Consider the following 10,288-nt stretch of genomic DNA (forward strand, 5'->3'; position numbering starts at 1 on the left):
GCTTGCCTCTCATTAGTCTGTATTCAAGTAATCAATACTTTTTCCAAGGGATGTATGTGGTATAGAAAGGGAGCAGAGTGCATGAGCCTTGCAGAGCACAGGGTGACTCCCGCTGGTATTCCCTAGAGAGTGGAAGAAGATTTCTGCTTGGCTCTGTATGTCTTTGACTGGTTCTTTGGGGAGGGTTTGCTTTTTTTTGTTTGGGTTTTTTGAAGAATTTCTGGCTTCTGCCAGTGCTGAATGGAGCAACACCATTTGGCAGAAGATGTGCATTGCCTTTATCGCCGCTCCCTTGGAACCTCTCACTTCTGTGCTGACCCTGCTCCAAAGCCGGCCCCAGCGCTGCACTGGGGGTGTCCGAGCCATACCCCCCCGGCTGCGGGGCTCGGGCACTCCTGTCCCGCTGAGGCAAAGCCGGAGGGAGTTCTGCTTCACGTGGCGGGTCTGCCCTGGCACTGACGCTGCTCTGTCCCAACTTCTGAGGGCTCTCCCCCGGGAGCGCAGGGAACCTCCTCAGCCCCGTCGCTCCTGTCATCCGCACCGTTCCGCAAGTCTTTGTGGCAACTCATCAAACCACTTCTTAGAAGTACGGTGGATTTTTTTCCACTGCAGTTGGAAGGGTTTTACAGCCCAGACGCACTCTGCTCTGAGCTTCAAGACCTTTTTGTAATTTCCAACCTAAATTTATTCCTCAGTTCATACCTCGTTACCCCTCTGCTAACGCCGTCCTTTCATTTAGATAGCTCCCCCCTTCCCTGGGGCCAGCCCGCACAGATGCGTTCGGCCGCATAAAGCGGCTGCTTTGAAGTGCCCCCAGCCCAGGCCGACCCTGCTCCCCGCTCCCGCTCCCCCGGGCTGAGCTCCCACACGCCAGCAGGGTGCCGAGGCGGGCGGGCAGAGCTCTGCCCCCAGCTCCTCCGCCTGGGCGCCGCGCCTCCCTCAGCAGCACCCGCTCCTGAAAGGTGAAATACGGACCCCCGGGCTCACGCTGATCGATAGCAGCTCATCATGGCAGTGTTTCCAATGTCTGGGGTTTTTTTTTCCCTTTTCACAAAGATAAATGCTTCTAATGAGCTGGTTAAACATTGGCGATCATCAGAAAACTGTTTTTAATTAAATTTACGTACAAAAAATTGGTTGCAATTACAATAATTAGCTTGCTATGGAAATTGGGTGTGCAGAGAGGATAAAAATGTTCTTGCAAAGAAAAGGACAGAATATTCACAATCACGCTTACAGAAATAATCTCCTTAAATTTGTCACTTTGACTTCAATCCTGTACTTTTAATGTATGCTTTACACCCCAAGGGTTTAGCTCAGTTGCTGAATGATGCCACATATGCACGTGCTTGCAGGATAAAAAAAATCAGAGCTGCAGGAACTGTTTTGAAGTCCCCTGTTTTGTCTGTTGTGTTTCCTATAACCCTCTGCTTCACCTGTCAGTGAGGCATACCAACGCTTGCTGGAAAACCAGACCTCTTGGAGAGCTGAAATACTCCTGGGCACTTAATTACAAGAAAGTGGGGTGGTTCTTTTTATTTCAGATTAGGAAAGAAAAAGAAAATGAAATAAAGTACTTGTGATTTTAACCTAAAATGCTTTTGCATTTTTGAGGAGCACAACTCATGTCCCAAACCAGGTCGGTTTTGACGGCGATGTTTTGCAGAGAAAAAACAAACATTGCTGGGAATCTCCAGGATTGACACCGTCAGATCGCAGGCAGAGGAAAAAATGTTCAAAATTCTGTTTGATCTCTTTAGAATTTTACATATTTTTTGGTCCTAATGAGGTGTGAAAGGAAGTAATCCCGGGCAGTGTGGTAAATGAGAAGAGAGGAGACAGGAGAGGGAAGATCCCTGGGTGTTTCTTGGCTTGTTGACATGAGGGAGAGCCACTATCAGTTCTTTTACCAATTTATTAGCCCCCAGTAAAACCGGCTTCATCGTCTGCTATTAAGGCTCATGAAATTATACATTCTCTTCCATCTCCACCATTGCCATCCCCCACTTCACCTTTCTGTATGAGACCTACAATTTGAGTTCATTTTCAAAGTGAGCAGCATTTATTTGTAATTTGCTCAGCGGTCTTTGATGGGGAGAGCCGCAGCCCTGCTCAGCTCAGCCCACTCAGCTCGGCCCAGCTCAGCCTGCTCAGCCCAGCTCAGCTCCGCTCAGCCCAGCTTAGCCCAGCCCAGCTCAGCCCTGCCCAGCCCAGCTCAGCTCAGCCCTGCCCAGCCCAGCCCAGCTCAGCCCGCTCAGCCCAGCCGCAGCTCAGCCCTGCTCTGCTCAGCCCTGCCCAGCCCAGCTCAGCTCCGCTCAGCCCAGCCCAGCTCAGCCCCGCTCATCTCGGCCCACTCATCTCGGCCCAGCTCAGCCCGCTCAGCCCAGCCCCAGTTCAGCCCTGCTCAGCTCAGCCCCGCTCAGCCCTGCCCAGCCCAGCTCAGCTCCGCTCAGCCCCAGGCCGGCCCAGCTCAGCCCTGCTCAGCCCTGCCCAGCCCAGCTCAGCTCCGCTCAGCCCAGCCCAGCTCAGCCCCGCTCAGCTCGGCCCACTCAGCTCGGCCCAGCTCAGCCCGCTCAGCCCAGCCCCAGCTCAGCCCTGCTCAGCTCAGCCCCGCGCAGCCCTGCCCAGCTCAGCTCAGCCTGCTCAGCCCCGCTCAGCCCAGCCCCAGCTCAGCCCCGCTCAGCCCTGCCCAGCCCAGCTCAGCCCAGCTCAGCCCCACCCAGCCCAGCTCAGCTCAGCCCCGCTCAGCTCAGCTCAGCCCCCAGGCCGGCCCAGCTCAACCCCGCTCAGCCCTGCCCAGCCCAGCTCAGCCCGCTCAGCCCAGCCCCAGCTCAGCCCAGCTCAGCTCAGCCCCGCTCAGCCCTGCCCAGCCCAGCTCAGCTCAGCCCGCTCAGCCCCGCTCAGCTCAGCCCCGCCCAGCCCAGCTCAGCTCAGCCCCGCTCAGCTCAGCTCAGCCCCGCTCAGCCCTGCCCAGCCCAGCTCAGCTCCGCTCAGCCCAGCTCAGCCCAGCTCAGCTCAGCCCCGCTCAGCTCAGCTCAGCCCCAGGCGGGCCCTGCTCAGCCCCGCTCAGCCCAGCCCAGCCCAGCCCAGCCCGGCCCCGTGCTGCTCGGCGGCTCCCCGGGCAGAGCCGGGAGCCCTGGCCGGGCTCTGGGCCGCGGCAGTTTGCAGCGCGGGCAGCACCGCGCCGGCAGCGGCAGGAGGAAGCGTTTCTCTTCTCCTGGCCTCGTGCGAGCACCCTTGAATAAATCCTTTCCCCTGTTTCCAGCCCTCAGCCGCCGAGCTGGGCGCCCCGCTGCCAGCCAGAGGCAAATACATTTGCCCCCTTGTCCAGTGTCCATTTGAGCTCCAGCGTTTCTGATCCTGGCTTTTCCCAGGCCTTTGTCAGTCGTGCCGCTGAGAGCAGGAGCTGTGCGGGAGGAACGCCGGGTGAGGCTGCTGCGCCCGAGCAGCGACACCAGCCCCGCGAGCCCCCGGGAAGCGCCGACCAGCTCCTCCTCGGTCACGCCTGGAGCGTGGGGTGGCTTTGCCGTCCCTCAGCACCCACAATCCAGGGTGCATTGCACGCTTCCATCGTCAGGCCTTATCGAGCAGGATTATTGCAGTCAATAGTAAATGAAGTGGATAACAACTACATTTATGCCTGTAATTTAATTCATTTATTTGAAGTTATAAGTGCGTCCATCCGGTGTTTGCCACGGACACCAGCGAGCGCTTACGCAGCCTCTCGCCAGCCCAGCCCCGTGCCCCGGGGGCTTCCTGCGTGAGGAGCGTGCAAAGTCTGCAGGAAAAAGAGAGAGGTCTTAAATTCAGCGTGCATTAACTCATCTGCCCACTGCTGCTGGCAGAAAGCATATTGTCTGGAAGCCTGTGTCATCACCTCGTTTAGTTAATAAGGGGAGCTATTTAAATAAAAATCACATTTAGAGAGGCAGTGCCATCCGGGGGGCTGTGGGGGGCACGGGGCTGCTCGGACCCTCCCCAGTTCAGCTGCGCTTGGCGGGGTGGGAGGGGGGGTCGGCTGCTGGGGCTGGGTCGGATGGGTCCCTGAAGCCTCTGCGCTGAACTCATCACCGTTCCAGAGCCCAGCTGCAGCTCAAAGCCTCCTGCATTCACAATGTGGCCTCAGTGCCGTGAAACAGTGCTTAGAAGTTACATTTCATTCAGAACAACTGTAGCCTGAACAAAATTACTCTTTAAAAATGCAAATGAACTGCAGTTTCTTTTCATTTTTCCCCTTTAACTGCAGTTATTCTGTCGCTGGTGGATTTATGTAGTTTGGCTGCAGGTTTTAATTGCTGTTTGCACACACAGCAGTGTTATATCCAAGCACTAAAAGTGTATTTCCATTTTACATCCAAGCCCGAACCACTGCAGAAACATTATCGGTATGTGTGTTTTGATACCAGCTACATCTTAATCTGCCTTTAGAGCTGCTGAGGAGGAAGGACTAAGTATATTTGTTTTATTTTAAGCACTTTGTAAAATACCCAGTGAAGCAGAAAGGAGACGAATACCAAGTCGGAGGCCACACAGGACACGGAGGCTCTGTTTGACTTCGCGGCTGGAAGAAAATGTAATAAAAACTTGTGTCACTCCGCTGGGATGAGATGAACATCCCCACGCGCCGCCGGAGGGGCACCGGGATGTGCCGTCCCGTGGGTGCACAGTCTGGCTGCTGGCGACTCAGTGCCGCCGAGCCCCGGGGACGGCGGCGGGTGGCTCTGGGACCCCTGCCTGCCACCCCCTCGGTGTGCCACTAACCCCGGCCGGGCGGCAGGGCTCGCGCAGAACGCTAAACCCTGAGTTTCCTCTCCGGCTCCACACACCAGCCAGGTGCCTTTCTTCCCTTCTCTTTTTCTTTTTTTCCCTCTTTCTTACTCCCTGGTTGATCAATTATTTAATACGTTTCATCCCAGTGCAGAGCTCCCTGAAGTGAGTTGTTTTAAATTAAATACATTTCTCTTTGAATCAACTTGAGTCCCTGGGAAATTTTTAGCTCTGCAAATGAGCTCATTTGAATTTTTGAGGTGTACCTGAAGCTTGCCTGTGTGTTTTTTCTTTATTTTTATTATTTCAAATCTCATTCCACTTTGTTCCAGGTTCAATCTTTTCCCTGTAGCAGTGCCCTACGCACTGGCTTATCTGAATAATTTCACAAAGAGCGTATTAAAGGGCCCAACATGAAATTTCCTTAGAGAATTGATGTGGGTTAACCGTCTGTATCCTATTGTGCTGGCTTGTTTGCAAGGCTTCTAGCAACCATCCATTATAGTTATAAGGCTGAATGATGACTACAGTTACATTAGAAAAAAAAGGGGGAAAAAAAAAAAGAAAAGCATTTTCTATGAATAACTACACCAGGGTATTTAAAACACCATTGGCTGCATGCTTTTCAGGCAGCCTTTGCTGAAAAATACATTTCTCCCTTAATAACATTTATATCCCTTGTATGATGTGGGCTTTCTCTAATCCTCTAAATATGTTTGGAGGAGACAACAAAAATATGTACATCACACTACAGATTATGGCTCCCAGTATGCAAACTACCCCTTCATCCTCCCATGCACACAGATAGAAAAAGGTATTTTTCCAGCTGTGATATTAGCAGAGAACAGCCTCAGTTCACCTTCCCTGTCACAGCAGGGAGGGCCGCACCGGCCGGGCGGGCAGAGACCGAGGGAGTCCCCCGGGACGCAGCAGCGGCACAGGGAGCAAACAGACCCGGGGCGAGGGTCGCTGGGGGCACGGGCAGAGCCGGCCCCGGGTCACGGCTCCGGGCACCAGTCAGCCATAGGGGTTTGATGACAGCCCCAGCTCCAGAGCATCCACGCTCGTCTTTTTTCTCTTTCCTACACTGCGGGAGGCCGGCTCCATCGCACTCTCCCGGGGTGAGAGTTGGGGGGTGCGCAGCGGCTGCAGACCGGGGTCCCTGGGGCCGCGTGCCCTCTGCCTCCTCCTGCCCACGCGGCGCGGTGGGACAAGCCCACGCCGGAGGCTGATGGCACTGGCGATCCCCCTGCTGCTGACGGCAGCCCTAAGGTATAATGGACACAGCCAAGCTCAATAAAAATGTTGTAACAGGTGAGTTACTGTGCAACTCCCTGGGACGATGACGGTGAGTTTTCTCGATCCCTCAAGCAGGCAAGGGCAGCGCCAGACTCAAACAGCTTTTAATGCCCAGGTTGCTGAACACCCGGGAGACTTTTACGCAGTCCGTGTCCAGGAATGCCGGGGTGAGCTCCGTGCATCCCCCTCTGGAGCGAGGTGCCGGTTCCCACCGTGCCGCGGTTCTTCAGCAGCAAGAGAAGCAGCGGCCCGGCAGGGCTGCAGATGGGTGCTGCAGATGGCACCCAGCCTGCTCCGAGCTCTGCCCGCAGCTCTGCTCTCACCCAGGGCCACTGGGCAGCTCCCCGGACCCCCCCGCACTTGTCCGGAGCGGTTCCTGCGAGCCAGTGGGAGCAGACTCCCCGGCCTCAGGGAGCATCCGAGGACCGTGCCCCGGCCGGCCGGGCTCTTCCAGCCCCCAGCTCTGGCTCCCAGGGCGCGGCCCTGTGTCCCCCCCACTTCACTTCCTTTGGGCACAGTTTCAGGGAGACAATAATTCAAGTACTATAGGCCAAATTCCTATACCTCTGTACATCATTTTAGCTGTGGAATAGCTGCATTATCTCCCACGGAGACAGGCTCTGAGCAGTGCAGCCAGGGACCAATTTGGCAGCATGGGTCCCTGTGTATTTTACTATACCCAGAGTGGAAATAATCATCTCCCAGATCTGTAAGAGACGAACACTCCCAAGCATGGAAGCTAAGCTGCTTTGCCGTGCTCCCGGCAGCCAGCTGGGTCTGTGCGGGGCACAGTTCGTACCCCACCAGCTCCCCGGGGGAACGCCGTCGCACCCCTCTGCCGTCCCCGCTCTGCGAAGGGAGGTGAGCTCCTCACAAGTGTGATACAGGTCTGTTACCACAGGAATCAGTTCTTCAAAGGACAATTTTAATTTTCACTAGCTTTTAAAGATGGTATTGAAACAAGATATATAATTTATACCTGGATCTGATCCTTTATAATGCAAATGTACAGTACTTCAAACACCAACTGGCTCTCACTCCCACGGGGCTGAACGCTTTAACCCAGCGCTGGCAGTGACACTTTTAGCCATCAGGGCAGTTATGTGCGTCCTGACCGTTTCCCTCCCATCCTTCAGCTGCAGCTCCGGGCTCTGGGGCAGGGATGCGTTGCCATTGCACTGGGGGGAGCGCTGGTTCCAGAGCTTTTCTGATGAATGTCACCATCCAGCCCTTGAACTGTTTAACGCTTCCAGGCTCTTCACCTTCTCTGTTCTGCTTTTGTTAGGGGACATAGCTGCACATATAAAACATCCAAGCCACAAAGAATGTGAAACAACTGAGGTAACAGTAAACATTCCTAAGCCTAAATCAGCAATAAAATAAGTTGGTACAAAAGTCATTGGCTGGGATTTTCCAAGGAGGCTACAGGCAAGACTGGGGCAGCCTGTTCAGGAAGCATGACGGCCGGGGAAGAGCAGAGTCTGGGCGACGTGCAGGACCACGTCTCGTGGTTCCTCACGCTTTCTCTCTCCACTGCCAGAGCATTTATGAATGGGAAAACATTTCAGATACGAAATTGCATGTGGGGAAAGTTTGTTATGTAAAGAAATGTCAGCACGAGGAGATATCTTTCTGCTTTTTGGTTTTGGCAAAGGGCTGTAGGGATGTTGTGGGATATAGGGTGATGTTTCTCCTGCAGAAATGTTGAAAAGAAACCGCACAAATAAATCCTGGTGTTTTAAGCAGAAACAGAAAGACGAGAAGGCCACTGCCTGCCCCTCTCACTTGGGCAGGACGGGCAGGGCCGGCACCGGGTGCAGCGATCACAGCTGGATCGCAGCTGGCTCGGCTGGAGCTCCCTTTCCCACACACAGTGGGCAGCTCCGGACCACTGCGCTCCAAGAAGTACAGACCGCCATCCCTTATAAATGCTGCAAACACACTGGAGAATCCAGGAGAAAAGGAGCAAAGGGAAAAAAGAGCAGGAAAATAATCCCCAGTGTGGCAGAAAGAACCGCAGCTCGCAGGGCAGCAGTCCCGGAGGGAACCGCTCACCGAGCTGGGCACACAGCCGGACCAGGGCTGAAAGTCCTGTCAGGACGGAAGAACGCCGAGGGGGTCTGGGAGCTGTGGACCCTGCTCTTCCGACGGTGCTGGATCAGACCAGCGAGCCCGTGAGCCGAGCAGGAGTCTGTTTGTGCTAACATCTGCATTTGTGTCTCCCTCCAATGGAAATTTTTTCCAGGAATGACTCCGATACCTGTTTTTTGCAGGACACACAAACCCACACTGTTTGCCTGAAGCTCTGCTGCTTTTCCCTTTCCCTCACAAAAAGCAAGACAAGGGTTAACAAAAGCAAAGCCAGGCAGGTTTACACTGAAATCCCCCCTGCAGATCCCCAAACAAAAGCTGAAAAAATGCCATGAATAAATTTCTTCCTGTTTGGCTGCCTTTCCAGTGTTAAATGGACTATTTATGTGCTTTTGTTACCCCAGCAGGGAGAGAGGTCTGGTGTGTTTGCAGAGTGAAGGGAGTTCAGTCTGCCTTCTGCTGTGGTGTTATTTCATTTTAATCATTACTAGTTTAAAGACCCAATAATCACAGGTAAGCCTGAGCGAACTCTTGTTAAAGCCACTGGGCAAATAACCAGCCCAGCGCTGGCGGCTGCCACGACGGGCTCAGCCCAGCTGGGGACCTGACGGGGCTTAGAAATCGCTGCCTTCTGCTCCGCTGCTTTCAGACACTCGAGGAAATGCATCTTTTGATCCGCTAACAGTCAAAACTGAACTGTCCAATTGAAAATTTAGAACAAGCTTATTTCTTTCAAACAGAATAATTTGCAGTTTGTTCAGAGTTTTTAAGCCAGGCTGTTTCCCTGCTTATTATCTGAATTTGCCATTTAGATAAAAGAACTGCCTCCTTTCTTCAACAGCAGTTGTGGGCTTACTGCTGCAGCTTATTCTTGACAGGAAGAAAGACCAAAAACCAGAAAAAAATCCAAACCAGGGTTCTGACTCCAAAGGGAATTGCACTGTCATGCCTGCACCACGGTTTTTGGTGGGTGTGTGACCTCCCCATCCGTACGAAGGAGAGAAGGAGTATGAAGCTTTGGGATTAAAACGAAACAGCCTGGGGTGTCTGGCCTCCACCCCACAACGCAGTCAAAACTAGGAGGCGATGGGCAAGAGCCTCCTCCCAGTGACGCTGGTCGTTCGGTGGATTTTGAGGCACCACCAGGTCTGTGCGTTGGGAAGGACCGCCCGCTGCTGGCGCTGCCAAGGCGGGCGCGAGCCCCGCTGCTCCCACCCCGCCGGGTGCTCCCGCTCCCTCGGGGCTTTCCCCCCAGGAACAGGGCATTGTTGTTTCGGAGGCAGCTGAGGGCCCCTGGTGCAGGATCAGTCCTTTGGGAAAGGGATCGAAAGGGCTTTCTCATTGCTGCGGCACGTGCCACGGTTTCTCGGTGCTCACTGCCACGCGCGTTTCCTCCTGAATAGCAAAAACCCCCTTTCCCAAAGAATGAAATCTATGGTGCTTTCTCAAAATACCTAGAAAATGGAGCGTAACTCATGGATGGAAAAAAATTGCCTGATGTGTCATTTTATGAACATACTTTGGGAGAAAGAAAGAGATTACTTTCAAATAATGAGTTTCATATTTTGATAACAGGGGCTGTTAATTAGCTCTGGGTGCCGCTGCTGGCAGACGTCAGCTGTAACAAGAGTGTGAAAACTTACACTTCTGGAATTCTTTTAATAGCCTCTTTAATATGACACTTGGGAGGAAGGTTTGTGCAAGGAGTCACAGCAGTCTCCAAGAGAATCGGCTTAAAACCTCGGCCAAAGAGGGAGGAGGGCAGCGCAGAGCCGTGGGCCCCTCCGTGCCGGGGACGGGCAGCCCGGGGATGCTCTGCCCCTGGGTCATGCACCAGCAGCCGCTCTCCGGGCCTGAGACTCCTGGACCACGCACGCGAGACGAATGTATAGTGAAGGCAAAGCCTCGGGTGGTGTTTCCCGTCAAGTATTTACCCCTGCACCCATTTCTAGATTATTGCTTTTCCGCGGAGCAGAGATGGGAAGGCGGGGAGGGATCCCGCGTGACGGGCCCCTCGAGCAGGGTTAGGGGCCAGCTCTCCTTCCCTGCTCCTCATCCTCTTACTGCTGAGCTCAGAAGGAGCCAACTGCCTTATTTATTTATTTATCAGTCAGTCATGAGCGCAGAAGAC

The sequence above is a fragment of the Calonectris borealis genome, chromosome 26 (genome assembly GCF_964195595.1).
Source record: "Calonectris borealis chromosome 26, bCalBor7.hap1.2, whole genome shotgun sequence".
In the NCBI taxonomy this organism is placed as follows: domain Eukaryota; kingdom Metazoa; phylum Chordata; class Aves; order Procellariiformes; family Procellariidae; genus Calonectris; species Calonectris borealis.